Raw genomic sequence first — 19,534 nt, 5'->3', positions numbered from 1 at the left:
AGACCAGGAATCATATTCTATGGATTTCCTTTCTCAAGCCTTCAGTTACTTGAACACTGTGGGATGGACAGGGGAGAAATCCATTAAGGAAGTAGGAGGGATTTAGAAGAAGGAATTAGATGAATCAAGAAGGATGTCTATAATCTGAAGTTGAATTTTGCAGTAAATTTCAACTCAAAATGTTGTTACATGTGGTGATCTGATGCAGTTATAAAGAACTGTATTTATAAACTCATTAATTAGGTTTTTTTGATGCATCTGAAAAATTTCTTACAGCTAAATAAAGCTTTATTTCTAGGGGAAAAGTAAATACAAGAGTCCAAATCAGTAATTTGAACATGAATATTTCATGTTTCATTCATTATATAAGTTGTAGAATAATTGAGCCAAAAAGGTCTATGAATTTACATGGCATATGACTATTTACATTTTTATTCCTTTAGCACTGACATAAATCAATTGAGATTCCCCTCAGTGACCTTTTTAGGAGGCAGTAATCAAAGGTGAGTTATATATGAGTTTTAACATAATTATATTTCCATACATGCATATGTATTTGTGTATGTATATTTGTGTGTGTGTGTGTGTGTGTATGCATATAGTGAGAGACAGAGAGATAGATTAAGGTTTATGAAGTTTGTTCTCAGAATCATCCATGGCATTACAGAGATTCCTTGACAATGTCTGCAAAAGTCTTCCCATTGTAACCTTCTGGGTCTCACTTTCTTTTTCTTTTGAGGTTGATTTGAAAAAAGAGGAACAGATTCTAAGAGGGAGACTTCTTACTCTTGGTTTGTTTGTAGCCATTAGTTACTAGCTGTCAAAACCCTTAGAAAGCTATCAAGAAAGCCTGTTGCTTGTATGTGAGACTCTACTGGAGTGGACCAAGGAAGAGAGAACGCTCTTTGGAAAGGAGGAGGGTGATAAAGTGATCAGAGAACAGAGGAGCCCTTAGCAGAGTGAAAGGATCTGAAAGATCCTGGATCTGTCCTTCACTGTGCAGAGTTCTGTCACAGCTGAGACTGGTCGCCCAGTACTAGGAGCCACCCTTGTATTGCATGGAGTTCCTGGCTCAGGCTGCTATGATTTAAACCTTTTCTGAGCTGTAATAGGATATCCATGTTGTATAAGAGTAGGCAGGTGGTAGAAGGAATTAAGGGGCAGGAAAATTAGAAGAGAAAAGAGGAATGGGCACATAAATATTGAAGTTTGGTTCTGAAATAGATCTAACACCAATATAATATTCATGGGGATAAGTTTCAATAATAAAGAAAAATCTTCATTCATTAAACTTTTCGACAGGCCTAAAAGCTTTGTTACATATATGTAATGCCTTATTTCTATGGCTATGTAACAAACTGGTTCCAATAATTTATGCACACATGAATGTTTTTTAAAAGTCAACCAATTTATAAGTTGTAGAATAATAGTTAATTTGAACCAAAAACCAAGTCTTTGAAGTCATGTGGCGTCTGTGTCTGTATCTCATTCCTTTCATTACTAACCCGAATACACTGACAGTCTCTACAAGAGCCGACAATGAAAGGTAGGATGTGTGTGCACACACACATGCACCTTAAGACAGAGAGACAGAGATTGAGATTTGTTAAATTCATTCTTGGTGTCATCATGGCATTACAGAATTTTCTTGACCTTTGTCTAAAATCTTCTCTCTATAAGCCTCTTTATGTGGTTTTCTTTCTGGTTTTGGTCTAGTTTTAAAATATAGGAAAAAAGATCATTAGAGATTTCCACTCCTAGTCTGTGTGTGACTTTAGTTAGCAGGCAAATCCTTGGAAACTATCAAAATGCCTGTATATGAGACTCTACCAGAGTGGACCAAGGAAGAGAGGATGCTGTTTGGAAGCAAGGAGGGAGGGAGGTAGCACAGGACAGGAAAGAGCAAAACCCTGGGCAGAAAGGAAAGGAGCCTATAGTCCCTGATCTGTCCCTGACCCTCCAGAGCTCTGCCTCCTTTTGAGGCTGATCTCCCAATACCTAGACCCAGCATCAAATTGGACTGATTTCCTGCCTCACACCTTTAGTTAGTCAATCACTGAGCTGTAGGAAAGATAACCCTTTTTTGTGAAGAATAAGAAGTGGGAAGGGTTTAGAAGGCACAGAATGAGGTGGATTCAGAATAATGTGTATTTACAAACTGAAGTTGTAGTTTGAAGTAATTTTAACCTCAGATTGCTGTGGTACATGGTGGTTTGGAGAAGAAATAAAGAACTGTACTTAAATCTTGATTCATTGGCTTTTTTTTTTTTTTGACTGGACTAAGATTTTCATTGCAAACGTATATGGCCTTAACTCTTGGGAAAAAATGCAGTATCAGGTTCCACATAACTAATTTAATATAATTTTTATGGTTTATAAGTTGTAGAACAATTGTACCTTATTTAAACCAAAAAAGTAAGTCATTTGGTATCTGACCAGATACATTTTTAATCCTTTTAGCACTGACCTGAATAAAGTGCCATCAGTGTCTGTTGATGCACCCATCAGCAGCAGGTGAGATATAAATATTTATTTAGAGGAGAGATAAATTGAATTTGTAAAATTCAGTCTCAGAGACATCCATGGTAATGAAGAGTTTCTGGATACTGATTCTAAAATTATTTTTTAAAAGTTTGGTCTTGGGGTTAGCTATATCATGTTTACTGTATTTTAGATTCAAGAAATTCATGTTGTTCAAATAAAATGACTACGCTGTTGTTTGAAGTAGAGAATCTCTAATAATGTGTTTTTGCATGTGTTGACTTTGAACAGAAAAGGACATCTTTCCAAGCCAGATGATGGTGATGAAGACATTCACCTCACTGCTCTACATAAGTAAGTCACTTTGAGTGGTGGAGGGAGAGAGCACTGATGAATCTCTTATCTGTGGGAAGACGGGGCTGATGCCCAGAAAGAAGCAAACTGGAAAGCTCTGAAAAAGGATGAAAATATTCTGGAGAAAAAAGGATATACAATCAATTATGCTAGTTTTTACTTTGTAGACAAGTACTATGTTTGAGAAAAATAATTTCCTCTATTCACAATGAAAAGATCTTCTAGTTAGAAGTGTGAAAATATCCTGAATAAATTATTATTTCTTTTTACTAGTGTCTTACTTAAGTTGAATAGAGGATACAGTTTATTCTTCAATTATTATCCTTCCATATTTTTCCTGGAAATATCCTAATTCCTGGGTTTTTCAATGCTGACTATAAACTAATGGGACTGATAGCAAAGGGAATATATTTTGTTGATTAAAAGTTTCTTCATGTTGATTGGTATTTTTATTAAGTTTGACTTGTTTCTGCATAAACTCACCCAAAGTACTTCCTACTGAACTGGGCTGAAGGCATTCCTCAAAGGAAACTACATTCTCACAGTTGCATGTGTCTGAACTGGCAAATAATTCATGAGGGTTTTTTTCTGCCTTTTTTTAACCTTTATTGAACCATTCATCTTTTGCATCATTATTGAGTAAATAGTGCCAAAGAGAAAATTAGCAGATCACTGTTTCAATGTTTGTATCTAGACAAAGATTAATGGAAAATGAAGGAAAAACTAATGAATGCAAATAATTTTTCAAATTGCCCATGAAGTTACTCTTTCTGCAACCTCTTTCTTCATGAGAAGTCAAGAGTTTATTCTGCCCCTTAATTAATAAGAAGAGCACTAGAGTGTGCCAGATGATATTGATAATGGTGATCAAAGCAGTGAGCATTTTTATTGAGAATTTACTGTGTGTCAGGCACTGTGTTAAATCGGTTCCATTTGTCAGATCGAGGTTTATTATCTTCATGTGTCAAATATGTCATCCTTTTGAAAATAGTTTATACTCAGAACTTATTTTTGTGTTAAGATATAAGATGTAGGAATCCACTTTTTCCCCCAAATGACTGTTAGTTATCCCAACATCAAAGTAGCATCCCTTTCCATTGTTCTCATCCCATTTTAATGGTCCCCTTAACATCTATCACCTTATAAGTTACTATGTTATTTACTTATTTACTTTATCTGTGCTTTGTCTTTACTGCAATAATGCAAGCACTATGAAGGCAGGAGTTTTGTCTGTTTTGCTTACTTCTGTATCTCCAGTATCTGAACAACATATTAGGTACTACATAAATATGACTTAATTATTGAACCAGTTATTGAAAACTTTATACTTTATTCTGACATTTTTTAAATGTCCTCTCTATCATAATCTGATTTTAGTACTGGGTCTTGTTTCCTGACTCTATTCTATTATATCATTTAACTTGATTTCAGCACACTTTTTGAACATTAAGATACAATTTACATGCCATACCAGAGACCCAGGTTCAATTCCTGGTGCCTGCACATGCAAAAAAAAAAAAGATATAATTTACAGCATGCTTTACAAAATTAAGGTATAATTTATATATAATCAATTTTTTGCATTGTGTGGCACAATTCTACGAGTTTGGAAACATGCCTCCAACCGTGTAACCACAATTCATGATACCAAAAAGTTCTATCATCTCCCCCAAATTTCTCAAGTCCCTTTGTATTCAACCCCTTCCCCAATGCCTAGTCCCGGGCAATTACTGATCTATTTTCTGCCCTATAGTTTTACCTTTTTCATAATATCATAAAATGGAATAAAACATATGTAGCCAATTGAAATGGGCTTCTATCCCTTAGCATAATGCTGTACAGATCTATCCATATTTTTGCGCGTGCCAGTAGTCTGTTCCTTTTAATTGTTGAGTAGCATTCCATTATATTCCATTCCATTATATTAATTTTATTAATATAGCATTTTCTTGTCCGTTCAACCATTGATGGATATGTGGATTAGTTCTGATTTGGGTATGAGTTATGTTGTTGTGAATATTTGCATATAAGTTCTTTGTGTAGACCTAGGCATTTTTCATCAATGCCTAGCAATCTACAGAATTGTTGAGTTTTACAGTTAAGTATATTCTTAATTTTATAAGAAATTACCAAACATTTTCCAAAATGGCTATGCCATTTTTGTACTCTGTGAGAGTTCCAGTTACTGCAAATCCTTGCCTGTGCTTGGTACTGTCCATTTTTTAAAACCTTGTAATTGGTGAGTAGAGGCATCTTGTGGCTTTCAATTGCAATTTTGCAATGACTGATGATATTAAACATCTTTTCTTGTGATTATTTGCAATCTACAGAATTTCTCAGGAGAAGCATCTTTTTAACTACTTAGTTTTTAAATTTTTTCTTGTTGAGATTTTTATGAATTGGAGAAGTTGTATGTCTACAGAAAAATCATGCCGTACAGAGTTCCCATATAACCCCCATATATGGGAACACATATAACTGTTACTAATAGGGGAAACACAATTTCCCCTATTATTAACAATTTCCATTAGTGTTTTTAGAATGATGAAACAATATTAGTATAATTATGCCATTATCTGTAGTCCATACTTTACATTAGAGTTTACTGTTTGTATTGTACAATTCTATGCTGTTTTGAAATTTTAATTCTGGTATATATACCTAAAATTTCCTAAAATCTTGTACCACTTTCAGATTTACAGTTCATTGGTGTAACTTGATTCACAGTGTTGTGCTACCATCATCACCATCCATTACCAAAACTTTCCATCACTCCAAATAGAAATTCTGTACCAATTAAGTGTTAACTCTCCATTTCCTATCCCTGCCCTGGACCCTGATAACCTGTATTCTACTTCCTGGCTTTATGAATTGTCATATTCTAATGATTGCCTATAAGTGAGATCATGCAATATTTTTCCTTTTGTGTTTTGCTTGTTTCACTCAACATGGTGTTTTCAAGGTTCATCCATGTTGTAGCAGAAATCAGAACTTCATTCTTTTTTATGATTAAATAATATTACATTGCATACACATACTACATTTTTATCTATTCAACTATTGATCAACACATGGGTTGCTTCCATCTTTTGGCAATTGTAAATAATGCATGGTAAGCATCAATGCACAAATATCTGTTTGATTCCCTGCTTTCAGCTCTTTAGGGTATATGCCTAGACGTGGGATTGCGGGGCCATATGGTAATTCTCTACTTAGCTTTCTAAGGAACTACAAAACTATTTTCCACAGTGGATGCATCATTTTTTTTTCCATGGGCAGGCACCGGGAATCAAACCCAGATCTTCTGGTGTGGCAGGCAAGCACTCTTGCCTGCTGAGCCACCATGGCCCACCCTGGATGCATCATTTTACGTTCCTACCAGAAATGAACATGTGTTCTTATTACTCTACATCCTGTCCAGCACTTGTTAGTTTCCATTTTTTTAATTGTGTATCATTATGGGTTTTTTTTTTTAATATTTACTGATGTAGTTATCTTTACCAATGATATTTATTTCTTCTTATGGCTTTGAATTACTATCTATTGGCCTGTTATTTCAGCTCCCTTTAGGAGTTCTTGTAGGGCAGGTATTCTGGTAATAAACTCTTCCAGCTTTTGTTTATCTGTAAGTGTTTTAATTTCTCCCTTTTTTCAATTTTAATAAGATAATTTTGCCAGCTGTAAAATTCTTGGTGACAGGTTTTTTTCTTCAAGGTCTTTAAATACATCATCCCACTATTTCTGGCCTCCATGGTTCCTGATGAGAAATCCACTGTTAAATTTTATAGAGATTTCCTTGTATGTGACAAGCTTTCAAAATCCTCTCTTTGTTTTTAGATTTTGACAGTTTCCCTTTAATGTGTCTTGTTGTAGATCTCTTAGAGTCTAACCTGCTTGAAATGCATTGAGCTTCCTGGATGTATATATTCATGTCTTTCATTGAGAAATTTTTGGCCGTTATTTCTTCAAATATTATTTTCTTCTCATTTCTTTCTCTCTTGCCCTACTGGATGTCCAGTGATGCATAATTTGGTATGTTTGATGGTGTTCCACAGGTGCCTCAAGCTCTGTTCATTTTTCTTCATTTTTTCTTACTTCTTCACACAGTGGGTAATTTCAATTGTCTTGTCTTCAAGTTTGCTCATCCTTTCTTCTGCTTGTTCAGATCTGTCGAATTCATTCTAGAGTGTTATTCAGTTCAATTATTGTGCTTTGCAACTCTAAAATTTCTGTTTGATTCCTTTTATAATTTCCATCTCTTCATTCTGTTCAGACATTTTCCTAATTTCCTTTGTTTCTTTATATATGGATTCCTTTAGCTCATGGAACATATTTACGATGGTTGATGTAAAGTCTTTGACCAGTAGTTCCAATATATAAGTTTCCTCAGGGACGGTTTCTGGAAAGTTCTTTTTCCTGTAAATGAGCCATACTTCCGTATTTCTTTGTGTGTTTTGTAATTTTTTATTTTTTAAATTTTTTTGATGGAAACTGGATATTCTGATTGTTATGTTGTTATAACTCTGGAAGCCTAGTTCTCCCACTCCTCTGGGATTACTAGTTTTTTATTGTTGTTGATGAGGGCTGGACCATCAATTGTGATTTTTCCAAATTACTTTCACTCACAAATGGGAATGGAAAGAGAAAAGAAAAAAAAGAATACTGCCTCTTAATGACTCCTCTGCCACTTTTGCCTAAGGGGAATTGGGACAAATGGTTGCCATCAGAGCAAGCCAATGGTGATATGAAGTGATCAGCCATCAAACCACACACACCTGGAGTTTGAAGGAGGGGTCCTTATAGTCCACCCTGACATCAGCAAACCACACCGGAAGATCAGGCTGTAGACCCACCTGTTGACAGCCATGCAGCTAGTGGATGGGAAATGGAAGCCACTATACAGAGGGTGAAATTCAACAGTTTACTGGCCTCATTCTCCAGCTCTTCCCTGGATGCTGCACCATGTCTCACTAGACCTCAGAGTTTCAAAATTGTTTCTTCAGACAATTCCTGTTCAATTCCTATTCTAGTTCAATAGTTGTTTTGGTGGAGGAACTGAGCCCTGGAGCTACCTACTCCACCATCTTCCCACAGTCCTCCTCTCTTCCTGCTTTGATTTGTTTTTCCCTAATGGTGAACATTATTGAGCATCTTTTCATGTACTTATTAGCCATTTGTTTATCTTCTTTGGGGAAATGTCTACTCAAGCCTTTTGTGCATTTTATAATAAGTTTCTTTGTCTTTTTATTGTTGAGTTGTTGAATTTCTTTTTTATATTCTTGATATTAAACCCTTGTAAGTATATAGTTCCCAAATATATGCTTTCATTCTATGGTTTGTCATTTCACTTTCATGATAAAGTCCTTTGATGCACAAGATTATTTAATTTTGATGAGATCCCATTTATCTACTGTTTTCTTTTGTTGCTTGTGCTTTGGATATAAAGTCGAAGAAAAGATTGCCTAACACAAAGTCCTAAAGGTGCTTCCCTATGTTTTCTTCTAGGAGTTTTATACTTCTGGTTCTTTGGATTTTGATCCATTTTAGGTTGATTTATGTATATGGTATGTTATGGGTCCAAGCTTCATTCTTTTGCATACGGACATCCATTTACCCCAGAACTATTTGTTGAAGAGACTACTGGTTTGGCATTTTGTCAAAAATCAGTTGACCATAAGTATGGGGAGTTATTTCTGAACTGTAAATTTGGTTCCATTTATCTATTTCCTTATCCTTTTGCCAATGCCATGCTGTTTTGATTACTGAGGCCTTATAATAAGCTTAAGAATAGAAGGAAAGCTTTCAGTTTTTTACCATTGAGTATGTTAGCGGTATGTTTTTCACATATACCGCTTATCATATTGAGGAAATTTGCTTCTTTTCCTAGTTTTCTCTGTTTTTTCACAAGGGGTGGAGGATTTTATCAAATGCTTTCTCTGTATAAATTGACATGATCATGCATGTCTTTTCTTTGTTCCCTTAAGGTGGTGTGTGCTGGTTTGAAAGGATGTATGTACCCTTGAAAAGCCATGTTTTAATCAAAATCCCATTTTGTAAAGGCAGAATAATCCCTATTCAATACTGTATGTTTGAAACTGTAATCAGATCATCTCCCTGGAGATGTGATTTAATCAAGAGTGGTTGTTAAGCTGGATTAGGTGACGACATGTCTCCACCCATTTGGATCGGTCTTGATTTGTTTCTGAAGTCCTATAAAAGAGGAAACATTTTGGAGAATGAAGGAGATTCAGAAACAGCAGAGAAGAATGACATAGCCACGAGAAGCAGAGAGCCCACAAGCCAGCAACCTTTGGAGATGAAGAAGGAAAACACCTCCCGGGAGGCTTCATGAAACCGGAAACCAGGAGAGAAAGTTAGCAGATTTGCTCACCATGTGCCCTTCCAGATGCAAGAGTAACCCTGACCGTGTTTGCCATGTGCCTACTCACTTGAGAGAGAAACCCCAAACTTCATTGGCATTCTTGAACCAAGGTATCTTTCTCTGGATGCCTTAGATTGGACATTTCTATAGACTTGTGTTAATTGGGACATTTTCTCAGCCTTGGAACTGTAAACTAGCAACTTATTAAATTCCCCTTTTTAAAAGCTGTTCCGTTTCTGGTATATTGCATTCCAGCAGCTAGCAAACTAGAACATGGTGCATTAACTTAATTATCTTACAATGAACCACCCTTGCATACAAGGATAAAACCTGTTTGATCCTGGTATATAATTCTTTTAATGTGCTCTTGAATTTAGTTTGCTAATATTTTGTTGAGTATTTTTATATCTATACTCATAAAGGATATTGGTCTATAATTTTCTTCTCTTTTGATATCTTTATCTAGTTTTGGTATTAGGGTGATACTGGCCTGATAGAATGAGTTAGGAAGTGTTCCCTCCTCTTCAGTGTTTTTGGATGAGTTTGAGCAGGATTACTGTTAATTTTCTGTAATGCTTGCTGAAATTCATCAATGGTGCCATCTAATCCTGGGAATTTTTTTGTGGGGGGCGGGGAAGGAGGTTTTTTATTACTGACCCTGTTTCCTTACCAGTTATTGGTCGGTTGAGATCTTCTATTTCTTCTTGACTCAGTAGTTTGTGTGTTTTTAGGAATTTGTCCATTTCTTTTTGGTTTATCCAGTTTTGGGGAATATAGTTGTTTATAAGCTCTTAGAATGCTTTTGTTTCTGTGGTTTCAATAGTTATGTCTCCCCTTTCATTTCTGACTTCATTTATTTGTATATTCTCTCTGTCTCTGTCAGTCTATCCGAAGTTTTTGCAAGTTTATTGATTTTTTCAAAGCACCAACTTTTGAATTTATTGATTCTATGTATTTTTAATATTTTTATTGAGATATCTTCACACACATACAGTCCAGCCAAAGTATACAATCAGTCGCTCACAATATCATCACATAGTTGTGTATTCACCACCATGATCAATTTTAGAACATTTGTATCATTCCAGAAAAAGAAATAAAAATCAAAAGAAAAACTCATACTCCCATGCCTCTTACCCGTGACCACTACTATTTCAATCGACCCATTTTTTTTTTTACCTCTTATCTCCCCTCATTACTTTTATTTATTTATTTTGGTCCTTTTTTTTACATGAGCAGGCACCGGGAAAGTCCTTATTTTTTTAATCCTCCATCCATACCCTGGATAAAAGGAGCATCAGACACAAGATTTTCACAATCACATGGTCACATTGTGAAAGCTCTATCTATCTATCAGTCATCTTCAAGAATCAAGGCTACTGGAACACAACAGTTTCATGTACTTCTATTCAGCCACTCCAATACACCATAAAGTAAGAATATCTATATAATGCATAAGAATGACCTCCAGGATAACCTCTTGACTGTTGAAATCTCTGTTTCATATCTTCTCTCTCATATTTATCATTTCCTTCCTTATGCTTGCTTTGGGTTTGTTTGCTCTTCTTTTGTATAGTTTCTTCAAGTGTGATGTTAGGTCTTTTAAGATCTTTCTTCTTTTTTAATGTAAGCATTTAGAACTATAAATCTCCCTCTCAGAAATGCCTTTGCTGCATCTCATAAATTTGCTATGTCGTGTTTTTGTTTTCATTTTCATTTGCCTCAAGTAATTTTCTATTTTTGCTTGTACCTTCTTCTCTGGCCTATTGTTTGTTTAAGATTGCATTGTTTAACTTCCACAAATTTGTGAATTTTCCATTTCTCCCTCTGTTCATGATTTCTAGCCTCAACCATTATGGTGGAGAAGTTATATTGTAGATTTTAATCTATTGCATTTATTGAGACTTGTTTTGTGATCTAAAATAAGGTCTGTCCTGGAGAATGATCCATGTGCAGAAGAGAAGAATGTGTATTCTTAAAGAATCTATCCTCTGTAGTCTTCAGCCATGGTCACAGACTATGAGCACTGCCTTGAGTCTGATCCCACTTGAGGTGGATTTGGGTTCCTGGTTGGAGGCTTCTGCAAGGCATGAAATTGGTACCCAAAAGCCTCTTGGTGAGCCCTCTACTTTGTCTCCAGTCATAGAATAAAATGAAGCCTTATGGAAAGTTCCACTAAATGGCTACTCTAAGTGGATTTTTTATTAGTAGAAGGGGCCCAGTCTTTAGGGTGTTTCTTCTTTGAAATTTATCTTACTTAAATTCCTTCCCTCCTAAGTATATTTCCAACCCTAAATGTGATGTTTATTTGTCATAGTCACTGAGCATCATGTCTAAAGGACAAGAACATTGTTAACGAACTTTGCCCAACCCTGAAATCCCTCATATTATTGCTTCGGAAATTGAAGTCTGCCCAGGGTTTGATGCCTTTCGCAAGATCTCCACAGCTTGCTAACAGGAGGGTTGGAGTTGGAACAGATTCCTTCTACCATTTATCTCCTTAAATATTGTGTTACATTAGTTGACCCTAAGTTTAGCATTACAATAAAGTTGGGATTGGGAGTTTATAGGCAAGGAAAAATTTTACTAAGTAGATGAAGTTTAGTTTTTCATTCGTATATATTTAGTTCTAGATATGAAAGTTAAAAAATTATGACAGAGAAAGGTACAATTGCTGAAGAATTTTTAAAATCACATTTATAAAAGCCATTGGTTTTGGTTAAATTCATAATTTATGTTAGAAGAAATCTATGATAAACATGAAAACTCTGGTATTTCATTAATTTCTACTTCTTTTTGCAATAGGAAGATTAAGAGAATTTTGGGTTCAGTTGCTGTATTGCTGTTATTCAGGTGAGACTCAAGAAAAGGATGTAATTGAGTATGTGTGACATTTAATATCAATATTTTGTTAACAAGAAGGTTTCTGAAAAATAAAGTAAAAAGCATTTCCAAGCTGCACTGTCAATATGTTATTCAAAAGCCTTATTAACATAATTTAATTTATCTTGGAATTTTAAATTAAGTTGAATATTTAAACTTGCAAAGAAATATTTGCATAAGTCTAACAATAACATATTAATATAAGTTCTTTTCTACCTGTGAAAGTAAAAATAATAAAGCATGAATTTTTTTAATTCTACAATTATAAATATTTTATATGCACCCTGTAAGTCTAGAATTATCTCTGTAATTCTGGAAACATTCTACTTAGGCTTCCTCTCTAGAAAAAAGTAAGATTTCATACTATGATACAGATTAACACACTATAATTGCTTCCTTTTAAATTTAGAAGATATTAATTTGAGTTGCAATTGTAAAAAGTACTTTAGAGACCCATTCATCATCATAGATTATACAAATAGTATAATCAGTTTATGAAGAGTGTGTTTAAAATATGTAAAATAAAGACTTCGAGAGTACTTCAGAGTTCAATTGTATAAATATTTATGGAATTAAGTTCCTTCTGTGTGCCCATCACTGTGCTAGAAGCATCCATGAAGATGTAATTATATACTTGCTGAAAATCGCAACACCAAAAATTTTTACTGATCAAAATGGCCCTTTAAGGGCTTATTAGGTCATGCTTGTTTTTTTCAGATATTAAAGTCTTAAAAACTATCCAGAATAATGAAGTTTGTATTTATTATGAAAAATGGGTGAAAACCAATTTAAAAATTATCAGATTTTAAGTGTTTACAAATGGCTTCATGTTATTTTAATTCAGCTTGCTTGTTCTATCTTAGAGTGTATGTCTGATACACCTACTATAAAAGGGCATTATGACATATTTTGAAGTGGTTTAGGGGAAATAAATTTTATTTTCCTAACAACCATTTTTGTTGAGTAAAAATGGAGTAATGTTTTTGAGATTCTAAGGCAAAGCAGTTTTCCCTACCATTGGTCTGTTTTATCCTATGTAGTGATATTTTGTTATTATCTCATAATTGGCCTAAATATAGTCTTACTATATAGAGGTGAAAGCCCCTTTATATATATTTTTTTAATTGTAGAATATTTGGAATTGTTTTTATCTTCGTGGATGTGGGATTTGTCATTTTGGACCTATTCACTGATAGTACTACAAACATTCCTGAGGAATATGGCTTAATTTCACTAGCTATTGCTTTATTTTTTTGTGTGGATGTTCTTCTTCGACTATTTGTGGACGGGTAAGTTTGATTAATTTTTTAATGCATAAAATTATCTTGTATTGCTAGTGAAGAATTCCAAAATAATTACGAGGTCAACCTAACCTAATATGGCCCCTCATTATCAAAATAATTCTCCTTGAAGGCATGGTCCACAGAGAAAAAACAGTCCAAATCCAGGTTTTTCATAGTTTGGACTTTACTGATACTAAGTTTGCAATTAGCACCCAGTCTCCAACACTGTACTCTAGGTGGGCCCTTCAACAGATAAAACTGATAGCGCTTTGAGAACAGGCAGCTGATATATCTACATGCACATTGATAAGAGGAACGTGTGTATAAAGTCTAAATATATTAGTACTTTTTAAAGAGTTGAATCCTAAATAAGAAGTGATGATATATTAAATATTAAATAATAGACCATGAATAACACATTATCTCAATCTCAGAGGAGATCTGAGGCATGCTTAACCCATCAGCGAAATTTGGTTGTGGGGCAGCAGTGAATTTTTCTCTGCCTCCTAGCTGTCTGAGAAGGAGGGCAGAGATGAGCCAAACCTTTGGGGCTGAACTGCTGGGGCAGTCCAGGACTTAGGTCTACCCTAGCTTCATCCAGAGCATCTCAGAAAACAGCATATCTCTTCTCTAATGAACCTTTAACCTCATATCTGAGCTAAGGAAAGCTGCCCACTCCCAAGTTACTCCAAGCCGAAAAGAACTTACCCAGAATAGGAAGAAGACCTCCCTGGAGCAGCAGTGCCTGGGCCTGTGTCCAAAGGAGCCAGTGCTAAGGAGGAAGATGCAATTGATGAAGTTCAGCTTTGCCCAGGGAAAAACCACATCAGTCTATCAGGTTTTGAGTGTTGGTGCCAAGTGAAATGAGTTTGCAGACAAGAATAGTGAACCAGTCTCCCTCTCACAAGCTCCTCTTTTACACTCCTCACAGCCTTGGCTGCTCTAAAACTGTGACATGTTCAGCTTCTTTTCACCATCAGTACTGCCCAAAATCCCATCTTTCCTCTTCCACCTCTGGCAGTGTTTGCCTCTTTTTCAACAATTTGGTTCTATCTCTTACTAAACCTAAATTGCCATATTGATACTTTGTTATAGATATGTATTCAATAATGAATATAAATTTACTTTTAGAAAACTTTCTATTAATGTTTTATTTTCCCTTCATCCAACCTAGTAAATGTTTTTTGTTTTTTGTTTTTTTTTTCGCATGGACAGGCACCAGGAATTGAACTCAGGTCTCCAGCATGGCAGACGAGAACTCTGCCTGCTGAGCTACCATGGCCTGCCCTGCATTTTAAATAATCCAATAAAGTAGAATTCTTAAAAACAATTCTTAATAGGGGTGGGTTAAAATTTTCTTACCTCTTTTTTAGTGGCTGGGTATAAACTTATATTCTGTGTTATTTATTACAGTATACAACGTTATTTTTCTTCTGTGGTTAATACTTTGGATGCTGTCATCATTGCCCTGATTCTGGCGATTGATATCATTTATATTAATTATGACCTTGGGAAACTTCATAATATCTCCAGGTAAAAACGTATGATTCCTACTCTTAAAGTTGTTCATGGTTGCTTGTTTGGTTTTTGTTTGGTTTGGTTTTGTTTCCTCTTCCATGACTTTTCATTCTGTGTAATCTTTTTTAACTTGAATATACCAGTTCTGCACCAAATAATCTTCTTGAAAACAAAATATTTAGATAAATTTCCACCTACTTTAAAACTAAAAGATGGTGGAGTTTAGGGACCAGTGAAGGGTATACTCATTAAGCACCTTTAGTTGAATGAAGATGATAGAGCACCCAAGAGGACACTGGGTACTTTGTCTCTTATACTTTCACTTCTCTATGTTTTGAAATTCCCACTAAATTCCCAACGTGCTTCAACCATGAAATCCTTATACGTGAAATTTTGCTATGATACCTGTTGTTTTTTCTATAACCAAGAGAGTATTGGTTTGAGTCTATGCAAAACTGGAGTGATTCCACTGATCTAAAGGTATGCAAACGTAACAGAAAACAAGGAGGTGACATAGATAGCAATGTAGAAATAGAGTGTTGTACTATGGTTCTGGCAGAAATGCTTATTTCTGTACCGAAGCCCCCAGCGTTTCACTTAGGGCCCCAACTAAATAAATCCTCATATGATAGGCTTTTCAAATTTTTTTTTTTTTTTTTTTTTACAAATAATCAGTCTGTGTAGTTCTCTGACCAACAACCTAAGCATCATGTGAGGGCTTCCTAGAAATACAATGACACCTCAGGGCCCACCCAAGACCAACCAAATCAAAATATCTGGGGAAGACCCAGCAATCCATGGTTTAACAAGCTTTACTAGGTAATTTTTGCACACTTAAGTTACAGAAGCACTAGTCTAATCCATCAGTTCTCTTCTATAGTGTCTCTGATGATTGGAGAGACACCAGCTCTCACACTTGGCAAGTATCTTAATCTGCTACCTGTCTTATGCATGTAGCAACTGTAGTGAACCTCTATTACTGATGGGAGTAACAAGGATTAATAATCCTCAGTTGCAGGTCAACAATAACCTTAGTTTGTTTTAATGGAGAAAAGACTGAGAAATAATGGTCTTAAACCACAGAAGTTAAATCCACAAATTCTGAGTCTCTCATATTACTGTTCATCTAGACAAGGGTTTCTCATCTTCCACACTATTGGCATCTTAGCTCAGATAATTCTTTGTTATGGAGGACTGTCCTGTCGTAAAGTATTATTAGCAACCCCGGCTTCCACCCACTAGAGGCCAGTAGTGTCCCCGTACCTCCAAGTTGTGACAATCAAAAATGTCTTCAGAGTGCTCACTTCGGCAGCACGTATACTAAAATTGGAACCATACAGAGATTAGCATGGCCCCTGTGCAAGGATGACATGCAAATTCGTGAAGTGTTCCATATTTTTCGAGAAAAAAAAGTCTTCAGAATTTGCAAAGTATCCCCTGAGTTAGTGGGTGGAAGAAATGCCACTGATTGAGAGCCACTATTTTAGACTTAGTGCATAATGATGAAATTCTGTTTCTGAAACAAAAATGGATATTTTAAATTTCTTTTTAATTTGTTGTCAGATTGTCAGTTTTATTTCAATCTCTGCGATGTATTGTTCTGATGAGAATTTTTCATCTGGTTTATCAAAAAAAACAACTTGAAATTCTAACAAGAAGGATGGTAAGTGAGAAAAACACGTTATGATTCAGAAAAAAAAACGTGAATGTTTGGGGAGGTATTGGCAAGGGTTGTAGACATATCTGTATAGTATTTTTTTTATTTTACCAAATTGTTTTAAACTTTCAGATTTCTAAAAGCAAATGATGATACAGAAAGGATGGATTTGACCTAGACCTCACCTATATTACTGGCTTGTACAGTTTTAAGTATTGGTTTACTTTCATTAGCTTCACATTTTTTCTTACCTTGTCTAAGCTATCTTCTTTCAAAGTGTTGCTTACCCATGGGGACATTTCATTATTAAAGTTTACCTTCTACTGTATTCCTGCAAGTATTTTTTTCTGAGATTCAGAATAATTATTTATATTATCCCTCAACCAGGAGATATTATTCTACTTCCAAGTGTTCTACCTAGATGTTTTGGAAAAGGCATGCCATCTATTCTTCCTTGTGCAACACTGAAAATTACTTAATATTTAGCCACTAGTGGCATTATATTACTAAATTATTTGCTCTTTTTGTAAAGAGGAATGCTTAAAATAAAAGAAAAGAACTGTAGTAAAGTCTCCCTATAAATTAAATAACATGTGGTAGTATGGCATATATGTAACTTAGCCTGGAAAATCTCCATTACCATCTTAAATCAGAGCTACTTCATTGAAATATAGGAAGTTGAATGGCTATGAAACACTTTTTGAGTTTGGTTTAGAATTTATTGAGTTCTAGTAGTTATGCTAGGCCCAAAGGATCCCAGAAATACCTACTCTTTTTCTAGAACCCCGAAGAATGAAGTCACTGCTTTATACGTTTTCAGAGTCAGGAGGGCTGGAAAATACCCTGGAACATCGCATCACTGCTGGCACCAGACCTTTCATTTTCCTTTGATGTTTAAGATAAGAAACAAATTCCAACCACAGTGGGTGGGAGAGCTCCAGATTGAGTCCAACACAAGTCTGTCACATACAGCTGGAACCAACTGAGCCTTGGGAATATCAAACAAATTAATGGTCATTATATTGGATAACTTAATACGTTATCTTGATGATCCTGAGTGTTAGCTTTTTTCTATCATTCTTAATCCTGAAAGTTCTACAAAAAAGGATTCTGATTATCTGTAAATGAGATTATTTTATATTGTTTTACAACTGTAATTACATTTGTAATACTGACTTTTTGGCTTCCAGAGCGTATTATAGCCATGTCGTTTCCATCTTCTGGAAAACAATCTTCTTCCAGAAATCCCATTAAGGTAAGAGAATTTACTTAAGAAATCTCATTGTATTTCTCAATACTCATAGACTATGCCTTATGACTATGGTGTGATAATTTTAATATTGATCCAGAAATGGAAGTGTTTTTCTAAAAACTTATTCCTCTTTCAGATAAAACATTATAATGGATTGATATCAGTTAGTTTTGACTATATTACTGTTCTAGATTGCTAGCTGTCTTGGGCAATTAACCACTTGATGAGTGTCTTCCATCATTAAGCTGAAAATTTCAGGTTCTTCTGTTTCCAGCCTCCCTTGAAGCCAGAGACCTCATGTGTGGTGAAGCTCTACCACCAGAGCTGCCCATCTCAGTGAGTGGGACTGGCAGCAGTGCAGAGTGTGTGGCTCAGCATCCCATGCTCAGCAGCCATCCCAGCTCCCCACTGGACTCTGAGCCATTAGCATGACTGGTAGCCCTGAGTCCTATCTCACTACCATCATGATGAGTTGGAGAGTCACTGAGTAATCTTTAGTAAATCACTGTTTCTGCTTGAATTAGCTAGAAATGGCTTACGTTGCTTGCAAGAAAGAACTCTGACAGATATAAAAGTTGGTACCAAGAATGGAATGTGCTTACTGCTCATGGTTGGTGTTCTAGTTTACTAGCTGTCAGAATGCAATATGCCAGAAACAAAACAGCTTTTAAAAGGGGGAACTTATTAAGTGGCAAGTTCACAGTTCTAAGGCCATGAAAATGACCCAATTAAAGCAAGTCTATAAAAATATCCAAATTAAGGCACCAACAAGAGGTTACCTTCACTTAGGAAAGGCTGATGAAGTCCAGGGTTTCTCTCTCCACTGGAAAGGCACATGGTGAACCTGGCGGCATCTGCTAGTTTTCTCTCCAGGCCTCATGAAGCCTCCCCCAGGGGTGTTTTCCTTTTTCATCTCCAAAGGTCTCTAGCTGTGTGGACTCTCATGGTTCTTGTTGTTCTCTGAAAAAGGGAATGTCTCCAAAATGCTTCCCGTTTTAAAGGATTCCAGTAAACTAATCAAGACCAACCTGGAATGGGTTGAGTCACAACTCCATGGAAGCCACCTAATCAAAAGTTACCACCCACAATTAGGTGAGTTGTGTCTCCATGGAAACAATAAAAAAGCTCCCAGCCAGCAATATTGAGTGATGATTAAAGGACATTGCTTTTCTAGGGTCCACAAATTCAAACCAGCACAGTTACCAACACTCACAAAACTTAGTGGCTTATAACAACTACCATTTTTTAGCTGACAAAACTGTTGGTAGTGATTTTGAGTTGGATTTAACTGGGTTGCTCAACTGATCAGGACCAGGCTTGGCTGATGTCAGCCAAGCTCATTCATGCATCTTTGAACAGCTACCAGGTCATCTGAAAATTGACTAGTCTAAAATGGCTTGGTTGGTCTGACTTCATGTGGTCTCTCATATTCCAGCAGGCTAGACTGGGTTTGTTCACATGCTGGCAGTGGCATGGATTTCAGGAGCAGCAAGCAAAAAAATGCAAAACCACTTAAGACAAAGGATCGAAACTAGTGAAATATGGGTTCAGCCTCATTCTATTGCACAAAGCAAATTATAAATAATGGAAAAAAGACTCCATCTCTTGATGGGAAGAATTGCAAAAAATTATGGCCAATTATGTAGTCTATCATAGGGGAAATGGATAGGAATACAATCATCAAGCATTTAATGTAGTTTATTATGAATCCCAGCTAAAAGTCA

The 19,534-nt window shown here is 35.6% G+C and overlaps 1 non-coding gene and 1 pseudogene across 2 annotated transcripts in view; both read left to right on the top strand.

Moving 5' to 3' along the window:
• The first annotated feature begins 543 nt into the window (after positions 1-543).
• LOC143680457 (phosphatidylinositol 3,4,5-trisphosphate 3-phosphatase TPTE2-like) overlaps positions 544-19,534 on the top strand; it is a 64,107-nt pseudogene continuing 45,116 nt past the window's right edge. Inside the window, exons 1-9 of the transcript XR_013174058.1 lie at positions 544-1,546; positions 2,461-2,514; positions 2,773-2,835; positions 12,023-12,070; positions 13,231-13,389; positions 14,797-14,916; positions 16,465-16,564; positions 16,691-16,754; positions 17,749-17,813. The product of XR_013174058.1 is annotated as a phosphatidylinositol 3,4,5-trisphosphate 3-phosphatase TPTE2-like (transcript). The remainder of the gene's footprint in view (positions 1,547-2,460; positions 2,515-2,772; positions 2,836-12,022; positions 12,071-13,230; positions 13,390-14,796; positions 14,917-16,464; positions 16,565-16,690; positions 16,755-17,748; positions 17,814-19,534) is intronic.
• LOC143681813 (U6 spliceosomal RNA) lies at positions 16,198-16,301 on the top strand. The gene has a single exon (XR_013174871.1). It is a non-coding gene; the product is annotated as a U6 spliceosomal RNA (small nuclear RNA).

Source organism: Tamandua tetradactyla, chromosome 4, assembly GCF_023851605.1.
Source record: "Tamandua tetradactyla isolate mTamTet1 chromosome 4, mTamTet1.pri, whole genome shotgun sequence".
Lineage (NCBI taxonomy): Eukaryota > Metazoa > Chordata > Mammalia > Pilosa > Myrmecophagidae > Tamandua > Tamandua tetradactyla.
The sequence above is the reverse complement of the archived record's forward strand: the minus strand, read 5'-3'. Positions and strand labels throughout refer to the sequence as shown.